The 14,406-nt window shown below is 33.2% G+C and overlaps 1 protein-coding gene across 10 annotated transcripts in view; it reads left to right on the top strand.

The window, feature by feature from the left end:
* The window catches only part of Pop1 (POP1 ribonuclease P/MRP subunit), an 88,098-nt gene that overhangs the window by 24,097 nt on the left and 49,595 nt on the right, over positions 1–14,406 (top strand). The gene's annotated exons all lie outside the window — the stretch shown is intronic.

Here is a 14,406-nt window from a genome sequence, read left to right as displayed (position 1 = left end):
TCCTGAACACAAGCCGAAAGCTATATAAACCCTGCTGGTCCACAGTCAGTTAGATTGTGTGCCTCGTCTAGCGAGCTGATAGTCAGTCATTGAGCGAGTATCTCAAAGTCTAGCGCCGAGGTGGTCGTCGAGTGCATCAAGAGAGTCTTTTAGTGCATCATCGAGTTTTGTCTTAGACTGTGCTGAGTCGAGAGCTATACTCTTGTGTATCGTCGAGTGCATCACGTGGAGAGTCACGAAAGTACGTGGAGTTCCGAAAACGACCAAACAGAGTCGGAAGCTGTCTCCACCGTTATTGCCTGACAGTGTGAAGGCTGTGTCGCTGAACGTGTCAGCGTGTTTATAACAGTTTGACGACTGAAAGCGTGATTTTGGAGCTGTTCTGAGAATATTGGTAAATAAAGTGTGTTTCGATACTTTATCAAGTGACGTCGTTATTCACTTCAAATCCACACGAACCCCATATGAACGTGAAGGAAGAAAAACGTAAAAACTTTTGTCAGAAGAATAGGAAAAACGTAACAATATAAAGCTTTTTTTTTTTTTTTTTTTTTTTTTTTCTGTGTGTGTGTGTGTGTAAATTTTGATGCTTTTGAGATCATAATTGCTCTTTATTTCATAAATTACGTTTTCATATTTTTAATTTTATAATTTCTGCATGCCATATTACCAGATTTAAACTAATGATCTATAATCCGGAAAAAACGATAATCCGGAATTGCCAAAGTCCCGACGAGTCCAGATTAAAGACTTTTGACTGTATTTCCAAAAGGTTCACTCACCAATTGTAAATTTTGCGTTAAACCAAATTTATTTTGTTTACTTTTCTTTTTAAACTGACATACTTCACAATGCTTGCAATAATTTCTAACATCTTCAACAATTGCTGGCCAATAATACTGAAGAGATAATAAATTTATCATTGAGGACATACCAATATGAGAAAATTGTAGATGTGCTTTTTTGAGTAATTTAGTATAAAGAGATATATTGGGATTACAATTTTATACAGTCCTTGTTTTTTAATAGTTAGCACATCATTCATTTTCTTATATTTAGGATTGCAAACATTACCTAAATTTTGATATTCTTCTATTTCTTCTAATGATAATAAATTAACTTGCAATCTTAAATGTTGACAAATAGGATTTCTAGATAGCATGTTGGCTTCAACATTAGTGGATCCCTTTTTATACTTTGTATCAAAATCATACATGTATAATTTTAAAGACCATCTAAATAAGTGACCAGTAGGGTGTTTAATATTTTTAAGCCAAACTAAAGCAGTATGATCAGTATGTACAGTAAAATGATTACCATGTAAATAATAAAAAAAAATTTATCAATTGCATCAATAATGTCTAAGCATTCTAGCTCAGTAATTGCATAATTATGTAACAAAAGTTTCTTTTCTTTCTTCTTCGTGTAGAGTAGTATTCATTTGTAGTTTCCAAAAATCTAAAAAAAGACTTAAACTGGATCACAGAAGTTATTTGTCTTAAAATTTTACTTTTATAGAATTTTGTATTTTTTACAAACACTTTACTGTACAATGTCAAAAACCAGTTACCTTTTATTTAGGCAACGGAGGTTTTTTTTGACATTTTGTATTTGAGCAACCCCCCTCAACCATCAGCAGATTAATCACCCTGATTTTTTGGAGAGAACATGCCAAAGATTTATTTCAAAGATGCCAAAGATTTATTTATTCATTTTTTGTCAGATTTCTTTTCTCCGCTTGCTGCTGTAATACCTTTTGCTGCCGCTGTTCCCATATGTCTTTCTTTCTTTGAATAATATGACGCTGTAAATTTAAAATTAATTGTATTTAGTCTAAATTCCTATCGCATATGCAGTCTTGGAGAATCTAAAAGAATAATGATCTGCCATTTTAAGTGAATAAAGATATGGAATTTTAAAAAATGAAATCTTTCGGTGTTATCATTTCTGCTGTAAGCCACTTAGCAGTGCCCAGATTTTGATGCCAAGCTTCATTTCCAATGCTGATCTGCTGCAGATATTACATGTATGTATCTGGCATAACTCAGGAACGAGTAACTGTGGAACATTGAAATTCTGTATATGGGACTGCTGTAAATTGTAGTTGTGCATCTCCCCTTTTCATTGCAATCAGCTGCACAATTTGTGTGTATACATTCCCACTTTGTTACCCGGCTTGGTGAGCTTAGTTTTTTTTTATTCTCATATGTTGGTAAATTGGGCATTGTTTGTTTTAAAATTGATTGAATTATGCAGGTTTCTTGTTCCAGTTAAGGTTTTTATGAGTTTAGTTAATCTGCATGCAATAATTGTAGAATTATCAACAATTTAAAAGTTTAAATGGCGAAGTAAGCTTAAGGAACTGCCATTTGTTTACATTTGAAACTCGGTAGAATTGTGAATTAAGCAGTTTTTGCACCTTTTATGTCTTTTTACCAAGTAGGACCAAAAGTAATTTTCCAGTTTTGTGCACCGAAAAATCTTCTTTCTTGCCCACTGGCGAAATTGCTTGTTTGGGGGTAGAAACTCTTAATTTTAATTGAGAAAATTGTTTTATATTTTTCTGTAGTTTACAATTTTATAATGAAGATGTTTTGAATTTTTATGTATTTTTTGCTGTGCCGCGAAGTGAGAATTAATTGAATGAGAAATATATCTGTAATGAAATTCAAGGAAATATGTTTAAATGAAATGCAGCAAGAAATGTGTGTAATTTAATGCAATTTAATAGGCCATGCAAAGAAGTCGTGGTGTTCACATCAGATTTTTTTGATAGGAGCTAAAATCTTTGGGATCAAAGGTTTTGAGTTTTCTGAGAAGTTTAAAATTCTATTCAGAATTCGCTTTTGTTCCTCTGATAAACTAACATTGGAAATATTAACTGTTGGCTTGGTGTTTACAATGAAAAAAATTTTGCAAGACATCTCTTTTAGAACTTATAAAATTCTATCCTGAAAAGATAAAAGAAGTAGTCCTAATGGTAACACCTCTTCCTCCTACTCAAGTTAGTGTGGAAAGTTCTCAGCTCTGAAGTTTATCAAATCGGATCTATGGCCCTCCAACAAAGAAAATCTTGCCGAAGCTATACTGTTTCTTAGAAGTAACTAATGCCAGTTTTTCCATTTCATAATAAAAGCTAATTAATATAAATAATTTGTTATGCCATAAATTTTTTTTCTGTAGCATCTATTACTTCTTTTATATTAAAAAACTAAGGTGTAACCCATGTGTATATGTATATGTCAGGGAGTCTAGTCGAAGTCAGTTATATTCCCTACCGACTCCACAGCCCTGGTAATAAATGTAAATAAAAAGTCTAGGAACTATTGCAAATGAAACTAAAATTTTCCTGCTGCAAATCATATGCATTGTGCATTACTTAGAGCCTCTTCATTATTCAAGTTAAATCAGCATACTAAAGTTCTGATTTTCAAACAAAACAATTAGAAATAAGGACTATTAAAATATGGTAAAAAGTTTTTTGTTTCTACGACTACAACCACATTTCTTGCATTTAAGTATTTTGTGGTTGATTCACTCATTTATTCAGCACTATTATTCTTTATTGTTAATATAGAGTAAAGTGTGCATTACTTGGAGCAGCCTTTGCAAAAAACAGTTGCCACATTTCAACTTTGGCAAGAAATGGACAGCTGTTGATTCGCGTATGCAATTCATTCAGTCTCTGTATATACAGTTTATTTAATATGGAATAATCCTCTAACTTCCATAAATTCACAGTTAAATAAGTGTACTAAAGTTCTAACATTCAAACTAAAAACAATTAGAAATAAGGAGTAATAAAATAAAATAACATAAATTTTTTTCTTTTCCACAACCCACACTTCTTGCAGTTAAATGATATTCATGTGGTTAATTGAGCCACTCATTTAGCACTATTGTTGTTCATTGTTAATTTATCTGTAAAATGGACTCAAAATGCAAAGATTATAAATCTAAAAACAAAGGTCTACAATTTAGACGAAAAGTTTAAAATAATTCATTTGTATGAAGAGGAGGAAATTATATTAACAGTACTCAGGATATAAATCAATTTATAGTATCAACAGTAGCTTAGAATATAAATCAACCTATTTCTACAGTGAAGAATGAAAGCAAGAAAGATAAAACAACATTGAAATGCACAATTATTACTAGCACAAGAGGCTGGGCTGAGTTTCAGAGATGAAGAAATTGCTATCTTTCTGGATCAAGAATTTGACACAGTTAAGTTTTCTGATCATCTAGGAGAAGCTAGGTTTTTAAGTAAAGAATTACAGGAAAAGATCATCATCACTGATATAGGAAAAGCATTTAAAACTTGTACTGGCTGGTTTGAATGATTTAAGAAGCATACATATGTGCAAAGCAAAATAGGTGAAGCAACAAGTGCAGGTATTGATTTGGCATGTAAATAGTGTATGACCACAAAATGTACTGTAGCTGTGTTTGTGAGATGCTGATCACAGTATTGCCAAGATAACAACTCAAACTACCATAACTATTCTCATCTTTGAACAATGATAGAGGTAGATGTTATCAGAAATACAAAATTTCTCCTTGCAGTTGTCTGCCTCCGGTGTAGCACTTCCACTGGAGTTAAGGATTTAGGTTAGAGGGCTGCACTGGAGTCTTGTAAGTTAATTTAGCTATCACAAAATATTGTTTAATAAAATAATACTATAATATATAACTATATTTATATACATACTACAGTCAAAAGTCGTTAATCCGCACTCATCGGGACTTCAACAATTCCATATTATTGATTTTTCCGGATTACAGATCATCAGTTTAAATCTGGTAAGATGGCATGCATAAATTATAAAATTAAAAATATGAAACCGTAATTTATGAAATAAAGAACAATTATGATCTAAAGTATATCAAAATTTACAAAAAAAAACTTAATATTTATTTGTTTACTTTATTAAACATTTCTTTCAATGTAAGTTGTTTAAGTTGCTTCGTTTCATGTGATAATACTTTCTCTTTAATTCTATAAACAGACATAATTTCTGTTCAAGTCCTATAATTGCTGTGTCGAGAATACCGACTAATTTGTCAATCGAAATTTTTTCATTTTCAATAACCTCTGTGTCACTTTCTTCACTATCGGAAGCGAATTATAATGATGAGGAATTTGATTTAAATCATATCAAAGACGGAGTACATCGAGATGAAATGCTACATTTAGTAAGGAATTATAAGCCGAATAAAATAAAAACATCTGCCCTGAAGATAAGGATAGTGCTGACAGATCAACTTCCAATTCATTGCACTCCGCGCCATCCCCCCCCCCTGGCCGCAGAGCAGCTTGAAATTGATAAACAGATTTCGGAATGGTTAGAGAAACAAAGGCTATGCCTTTATCCATTTTTTGCAGCAATTCCACTTTTTGTTTAATGGACTTCAAAACATACTTTCGCCTTGTAGATCCTTTACATATTAGTAAATATATATCGGAAATTCTATTTGACATAATCGAAAGTTCAAGCTTACTTTTATAAAATTGCTCTAACAGTCTGCAAAAAATAATAAGTCGGATCCAATTCGATTAAGGAACAACACAATCTGCAGCATTAACTGAATTAGCAAGACGCATGCGCAGAAAGTTTGTAGCTTTGAGGTTTGGATTATGGGTGTCCGAATTAACGACTTATGACTGTATAATAATAATATTTCAATTTTTACAAAATTATACCTAAACTATTTACAAATTCTACTTACATTAAGGTTTAGGGAATACATAACTTACATTATTCAAAGGATTACTAAATACTGGTACTGACTATATACGAGGGTAAGTTGAAAAATAAGTTTCCCCTGTCGACTGTGGTCAGAGTTCTGTATGAAAGTCAAAAAATAGAATGAGACATTAAAGATATGATATACCTTTATTTTTCCACATAGGTACCAAGTACATTGAGACATTTGTCATATCGCTTGATAAGCTTCAAAAAGCCCTCCAGGAAAAAAATCAGGGCTTTGCATATGGAAGAAGCGTTGAACGGCTATGGGCGAAAGGCAACGCAGCAGGAAAACGCGCAAGTCACCGATACACCATTGGGTTGAGGTCGCTGCAAATCAAGTAGATGGCGCTGTTGCAGTGCGTGCACAAAGCACAGACCAGCCTCTCATTTGAGCCCCGATAGGCATGGAGAGAAGGTGCGTTTGGAATTCGTGGTCAAAGGAGGAAGTGAAAGTGGTTATCCGCTATGAATGGGCACATGGAGTATCAGGAACAGAAATTCATAACCGCCTCGTGGAAGTCTATGGGCCAGGTGTGATGTCGAAGCAAATGGTGCGGAGATGGTGTTGCACATTCAGTGATGGACACCAGCAAGTGGAGGACATACTGAGAGCTGGACGGACGCGCACGGCCACTACAGATGCAAATGTCAGGAAAGTGGATGACATGATTAGAGTGAACCAGTGTATCACCATCGATGAAGTAGCGGAAGAACTTGGAATCTCACATGAGCAAGCTCAAAACATCATCTACGACATTCTTCGATACAGAAAAGTGTCAGCACGATGGGTGCCCCGACAATTGACCTCGACACACAAGGAACAACGCATGGGGGTCAGCCTGGAACATCTCGTGTGTTACCATGAAGATGGCAATGACTTTCTGTTTCGGATTGTGACGGGGGATGAAACGTGGGTCCACCATTTCACGCCAGAATCAAAGGCCGCATCTATGGAATGGAAACATTCGTCATCACCTGTCCGAAAGAAGTTCAAGACAACTCCCTCTGCAGGTAAAGTGCTCCTCACAGTTTTCTGGGACGCCCAAGGAGTTTTGTTGCTGGAACTTTTGGAGGTTGGAACCATCAATGCTACGCGCTACTGTGACACCCTGTCGAAATTGAAAGAGGCGATTCGGAAAAAGCGGCCTGGCCTTCTCACATCTGGCATTCTGCTGTTGGATGACAATGCCAGACCACATTCGGCGACGGCAATGCAAAACCATATTGCAACTCTTGGTTGGGAGCGCCTACACCATCTGCATATAGTCCTGATCTCGCACCAAGCGACTTCCATCTGTTTCCTGCTTTGAAGAAGAATCTCGAGGGAAGGCGCTTTGGAAGCAATACTGAAGTGAAACAAGCCGTTCAATGCTTCTTCCATATGCAAAGCCCTGATTTTTTCCTGGAGGGCTTTTTGAAGCTTATCAAGCGATATGACAAATGTCTCAATGTACTTGGTACCTATGTGAAAAAATAAAGGTATGTCATATCTTTAATGTCTCATTCTATTTTTTGACTTTCATACACAACTCTGACCACAGTCGACAGGGGAAACTTATTTTTCAACTTACCTACATATATTCAAAGATAGTTTTGTATAAATTTGTATGTGTTATTTTATTAAAACTAAATAATATAAAACCATACTGAAAATTAATTTTAAATAAACTTTCTTGTGACTGCAGTTTAGCTATTGTTGCTAATAATACATCAAATACATTCTCATGGCTGATGTGATGCCTGAACATATGACACTGCTGGATAACACTCCATATGATGCTGAGCCATATCTCTGTGTTTTTGGTTCCATGATGTTGTTGGTCCCTTTAAGATAGAAGATTCAGAATAATAAATATATTTAATATTTAACAAGGAAATGATGAAACATAAATTAAATGCACATGCATATATTGATAATAATCTGTTTCTTGTCAGGGTTAAAACATGCCAATTACCATTTCTCATCAAGGCCATATAACCCAGAAGTACCAAGTATGTTGTCATTGACGCAAAATTACCAGTCAGTAGTACTAAAATTTTCACGTTTAAAAAAATAAAAAGTTTCTAGATTCTTCCATTCTTGACATTTTAAAGAATTTTCCCAGCAAGTGAGGTAATGCTTAACTTTTATATGTTATCTTTTGACTTTTTGTTAAATTGTGGAGTCAGACTATATCACTACCTGAAATTCCATTTGAATTCACTGGTATTTTCTCCCTTCACCAAAAATAAATTTGAAGCTTTTAAATGACATTATTTCTTTTACTTTAGAAAATAGATATCACTCAGAGAACTAAGGAAAAGAATCCTACTTCCCTTTTGTTTAGTATTCTTGATGCTGGTTAATAACAAAAAGGGCTGGTAGAGCACTTGTAATAACCATTCTCTGAGGGAGCCGTCATTATTCCTTAGAAAATGACTAACTACTTCTCAATATTTTTCATTGAATAGCTGTATTTAGCATCTTTGTGAAGAAAATGTACATATGACATATGACCTCTGTTCACATTCAAGTTAATAATTATCACACTTCAAATAGTGCGATAGAAAAATTTCTTTTATCATCAAAGTATGCAAAGAAATTATGGCCTTATATGAGTTAATTCAGACATTTAAAAAAAAGGTATAGAAAATTATTGTTCAGATAAATATTGAATAGTTGGAATTGCAATCTCAAACTCTTACATTTAAACTGAATTGTTATTCCCATGATAATTTTTTCTCAAGCTTCATAGAAAGATGATACATTAACTACAAAGCAGTAAAACCTTAAAGAAATAGAATTTTTATTACAAACTGTGAGGGATTGTGATTCATTCATTACCATGGAGAACTGTAAAAAAGATACTGTTATAGTATGAATTAAACTTCTCAGAGAAAAATAATTTTCAAATAAAGTATCTAGTTATTGCATTTTGCAGTACTGTATATGATAATAAGGAAAGCAATAGATCCAGCATAAACAGTGAGGATGAAGTATAACCAAAATATGTTTACTTGCTTTTCTTAGTCTAGAAGGACCAAAAAATTCCTATTAAGCTATAAAACAGAAGTTAGAGTATTTTTTTACAAAAAAGTTGAAAAAAAAATTGAGAGTAAAATTCTGAAGCAAACTTCAACATCAGATTTCTTTTCTAAATGTCATTTTATGGCATAAAATACATTTTAAAAAATTGTCATTATATTTTATACAACTTACTCATTCACTTTGAGATCTTTCCACTGAGTGTAGAATTGTACTTCATCCTCCTCTGATTCAACGAATGCAATCTCAATTTAATGAAATTTATCACAGATGTCTGATGATTTGTTCAATGAAGATTCAGTTATACTTTCATTAAAAACACAAGTTCGCTTCTAAAGATTCGGTAGAACTTTGGGATGATGCTAAGGTAAACCTTCCCTAAAACATGATTATTAATTATTTGTTAGCTGAAAATATGTTAATAATATTTTGCGAACAAAATTACAGATGTCTGGATCATAGTCATCACAGATGTATTAGGATTTCTTAAAGAAAGATTCAATGGTATTTTCATTAAAAACACAAGTTTACTTATAAAGATATAGTAGAACTTTGGGAGGATGCTTTGTATAAGTTTCCCTAAAACATGATTATTAATTTTTTTTCCCACCAAAAATTTAATGTTTTACCCCCAAAAAATAGTTTACTGCTAATGCTAGTACCTATAAAGGGAATCAAAAAAAGGCACTGCTATTTTTGAAGCCACCAAGAAAATGCCCTTACATTTTGATTCAGTTTTATCAACTTTCAGGGTCTGGTAACTGATGGTGCCATTGTTATAATGAGAAAGGAAGGAAGGTTTTGAAGCACTACTTTAGAAAGAAATATTTTCTTTTTTCCCATTGTCTTCATTTACTGTGCTAGGATAATCTGTATGCAAAACCATTTGATTTTAGAATGTCATGAAAGTTATCAAATTCCAGAAGAGCTAAACAAATAATGCAGTTTATTATAGTGATATGGACTGATTGAGAAAAGGTGGGGTCACTAAAAGAGTATTTAACATAAATCATCAAATTGCATTAATATATTCAAGAATATTGATCAGGATACCATTAAATATCCAAACATGCATTATGAAATGTGTTCAGGCAATTCAAGTAATATATATTTGGAAGGAATGTTGTGAGAATATTATTTTCTAATTAAAAATCAAGAAAATGCCATTTATGCATGGTGTTAGGAACTTTAGGACTTCAAACTCCAAACCCTTGTCACTTGAAGAATTAAAGACCAAATTGCAGCAGTTTATGCAAAGCAAGAGGAAATGATTTGGGGAATTCAATGACACAAAGTGGATGACAAAATTGCCTTTCTAAGTAAATCTCATTGCGCATGAATAAACTAAGTGCTTGGGTGCAGTTTGAATATTGACTGGTGTGTAATCTGTTTGATCACATCAAAGCGTTCATGACCAGGCTTAAACTTTGGGAGGCACAATTTGGATAAAAAGATTTACTTATTTTCAGCATCTTGCAGAAATTTGTGCCTTTCAAAACAAGATATATTAACTAAAATAAAATCTGTTGGAGATATTGCAAAAACAAACCTAGATATATTGAGAAATTATTTAATGATTTTTATTATCAACAGTTCTCTTTAAATTTATTTTGTAAATTACTCGGTGTTGATACTGACAACATGCCATGATCAGTATAAATGGAGTTACTTGGATAATCATGCAATCTGCTGCTTTTAATTACTTATTCCTTAGATGATGTCATTAAAATACTATTGTTAGATATTCATTTTTAAATTCATTTCATTCACTATTTCTTTCCCTCACTAGATGATCCCAGGGGTTTCACTAGTGAGCGAAAATTTAAACCTTTTTTTTTTTCTCTTAATGGACACAGTTTTCAGTTCAGGTTCTTGCCAGTTAGGGCATGTAAGAAAATCAAAGTTAGCCACTCTGGTCCCTCATATAATTTTACTACCATAAATAAGAAATAGACAGTAAATGTAACACTTATGAAACAGCATTTAAATATTTGTTTATCCTTTTCAATGCTTAATGTGATGTGTGAATCAAAAAAATGGTGTCAAAGTAAATTGTGTTTCCATGAAGAAGATTCTATTTTCAACTAAGAAATTGTGTTTTCAGTCTCTGCACACAAGAAAAGGTAATTAAGTTTTTCTTATTTTTAAACCAGGTTAATAATAGAAACTGCACACGTGAGTAGATATTGACAACTTCAATCAACAGTAGTTCATTAATTACAATTATTTTTAATTCAAGCAGGCAGTAAAATGATGGGAAAAAGATTCTAAATTTGAAACATCAATCTTAGATAATTATTTGCTATTATACTTCCTTTCTTGCGTTAGGGTTGCTGCTATTATTTTTGGCAGAACTGGCATCAACAATAGTTTGGCGATTTTTTACGGCCCTCAAAACCGAATAGTACCCTTTTTTTAATATATATTAGTAATTGAATAAATAATAAGAATAAGGCAACTTTTTATGCTAACATTACACTTGGCGATGATTATAGATTTTTAAATGCTGTAAGAAATGTTGACGAGAAAAAATTCAACAAAAATTTCTTTTCATATGCTCAAAATAGATTTTGTTAATGAAACTCATAGGCGATAAAATAACATTTAGTCCTTTTTTAATTAAGAGTAACTCATATGTTATTCACCATAAACCCAGAAGCTGCGGCAGAATGTGTCGTCACCAAACGGCAGAATTTAGAGAAGACAAAATTTTTGGAATTTGGGGAAGCATCAAGCGGCAAAATTAAGGGATAAGAAGTTTTTTATAATGCAAACTTTTCGTAACCAGAAAACGTGCACGACCTCGCGCATTTAAAGGAGTAACGACTTTCCCATATATCGTGCAAATTAAACAACATGGATGACACAAGCGTTAATGAATGATTGGTTTGAAAATCATTTTATACCCGAGAGATGACTCAAAAATAGTCCTGATTGTATAGACAACTGTGTGGCTCATACTTCACTTAAAGTTCTAGTGAAAGATAATGTATCCGTATTATTCTTCCCTCCAAAATTGTACATCTGTCATTCAGCCTATGGATATCGGAATAGTGTGCGCACTGAAATACAAATATAAATTAGCATTTTTAAAATCCATCTTAAATTTCTTGAACAATAGCAAGACTATTCAAGAACTTTTGAAATATTTTACCATAAAATCTGCTGTGTGGAGCATCGTAAGATGGTGGCAGAATGTCTCCAGATACGTTAAAAAGTGCTTTGCGTAATTTATCGCCAGCTACCATATTTCATGGTGAAGACGACGAAGATGATAGCCGTGAATTTGATGGTTTTCGAATATCGCAAACTAAAGGTGAAATTTTCCAGATTTTGTAAAGAAATGTGGAGAAGCGGTAATAAATGAAAATGATATAACAGAAGTTTTTCATTGTGATGACAATGCCCCAATCATCAATCAATTAATGGATGGTGAAATCTGTAATATAGTTCTAGATCCAGAAAATACCGCTACCAATAGTGAAGAAAGTGACAGAGAGGTTATTGAAAATGAAAAGGTTTCGATTGGCAAGTCGGTATTCGATTGACAAGTATATTAGTCGGTATTCTCGACTCGGCAATTGCAGGACTTGAACAGTGGAACTTTGTAAGTGAACAAGAAATTATGTCTGTTTATAGAATTAGAGAGAAAGTATTAGCACAAAAAACGAAGCAACTTAAACAAGTTACATTGAAATAAATGTTTAATAAAATAAACAAATAAATATTAAGCTTTTTTTTTTTTTTTTTTTTGTAAATTTTGATACCCTTTAGATCATAATTACTCTTTATTTCATAAATTATGATTTCATCATTTTAATTGTATAATTTCTGCATGCCATCTTACCAGATTTAAATTGATGACCTAATATCCGGAATCATCGAAATCCCGACGCGTCCGGATTTTGGACTTTGTACTGTATATGTTACTGTGAAAGACTGAAATTGGAGAATGTCGACATTCACCGGTGAATGTCAACACGTACCAAATACATGGGGGAAAGACCGAATATTTGGTTATATTCTTGCAAATTCAGACCATCACCGGTGTATGTCGACAATCACAGATATACTGTGGTGGAGGTCGAAAAGAGAAGATGAATTCAACAGAGAGGCGACTGTCTGTCACCAAATTCTTTGCTCTGCTACGACTGAAGTTATGTAGTATGTATTTGTTATACTCTGGAACACTGCTTGTCAGTCTTATTCTAGGTTTCATGGTACGCGCAACGTTTTCATTATTTTATATTTATCCAATACCCTAATTTATGTTGAATGGATACTGCAGTGAATTGCGAACTTTTCCTTGAAGAAAATCTGAGCAGTGGCCATACCGAAAATCACATTCCAAAGAAAAATATTGAGGACGACCTGCAACTCATCACGTCTTCGTATCAAGCCTGGACTGAACAAAACGAGTTTATTTCTATAAAAAAGATCGGCTGTGAAAGGGAATCTTTTACTACAAGCAACAAAAATGTTACGAACCTGAAAAAAAAATTTCTCCTGCTCAAATTGGTGATACTGTACGAATACAAGTCCCTGATGTCGACCGTGGTCGTATAGATGGCCGAAATGTGTTGGAAGTTGTTTATTAAGACTCTGGCTTTTATAAACTAGCAAATAAAAATGATAGTTTCAAGCACCTTTATACCCGTAATCAGTTCATAATTTGTAAAGAAAAGTTACTTTCCGTAGATGAGATTCCATTTCAAGTAATGTCACTGAGAGAAGCAGCTGCAGTTAATTCGAGAAGTAGAGGGCAAGGCTATACACACTGTCACTTCAAAAGGAAGTGTTCCACAACTAAATGCAGTTGTAAAAGCAAGGGACTCTTGTTGGCATATACGGTATAAATGCAAAAGTAAAAAAAATAGTTCTTTATTGACTAAATTTAGAACTAAATGCTTAACATTTATCCAAACACAACTGCTGTCATTATTAAGAAGTAAAATAATATCGAGTAGCCCTTCTCGCATTAGAATCAAAAGCTACATGTCTCACAGTGAAAATGCTTCTATAGAGGTACGAACAACTCTTCTCAGCAAGACAGGCGAACACGTTACGTCATTCTTGAAGTTTTATGGCGCCTGAAATATGGAGAACAAAATGCAAATCTCCGACGTATTCAACATTCATTATTAGTGAATGGTGAAGGTTGACATTTGATCAGAAATAAGGATATTTGGCAAATATTTTAGACATGCACCAAGTGACTATGTGAATGTTGATATCCACGGTGAATGTCGACATTCTCCAAATCTCGGTCTTTCACAGTAACATATACACAGTATATATATTACAGCAAAAATTCATCCTAGATGAGAAAAGCAATAAACAGAATTTGTTTTGATAATAAAGAAAATTTTTTTTGATGTTTTATGGATATCAGGGCAAGCAATATTGTAATGAATAGACTTAATTTAAAGAAGAAAGTTCAGCTAACTGCTCAAGAATTTGGTTTTGCAGACTTATTGGTTCATCTAGCTATATTCCTTCTTTAAAAGAGGGGAACATAGCATCATGCAAGAAGTTGTATACAGTGAAAAGAAAAGTGAAAATTTAAAACTTCTTGAAAATTATTCTTCCTGTAATATTTTTAATGCTGGTGGAAATGACATGTTTCAT

This window comes from Stegodyphus dumicola, chromosome 6 (assembly GCF_044657685.1).
Source record: "Stegodyphus dumicola isolate Sdum_Otavi_A_Nest chromosome 6, ASM4465768v1".
Lineage (NCBI taxonomy): Eukaryota > Metazoa > Arthropoda > Arachnida > Araneae > Eresidae > Stegodyphus > Stegodyphus dumicola.
The sequence above is the reverse complement of the archived record's forward strand: the minus strand, read 5'-3'. Positions and strand labels throughout refer to the sequence as shown.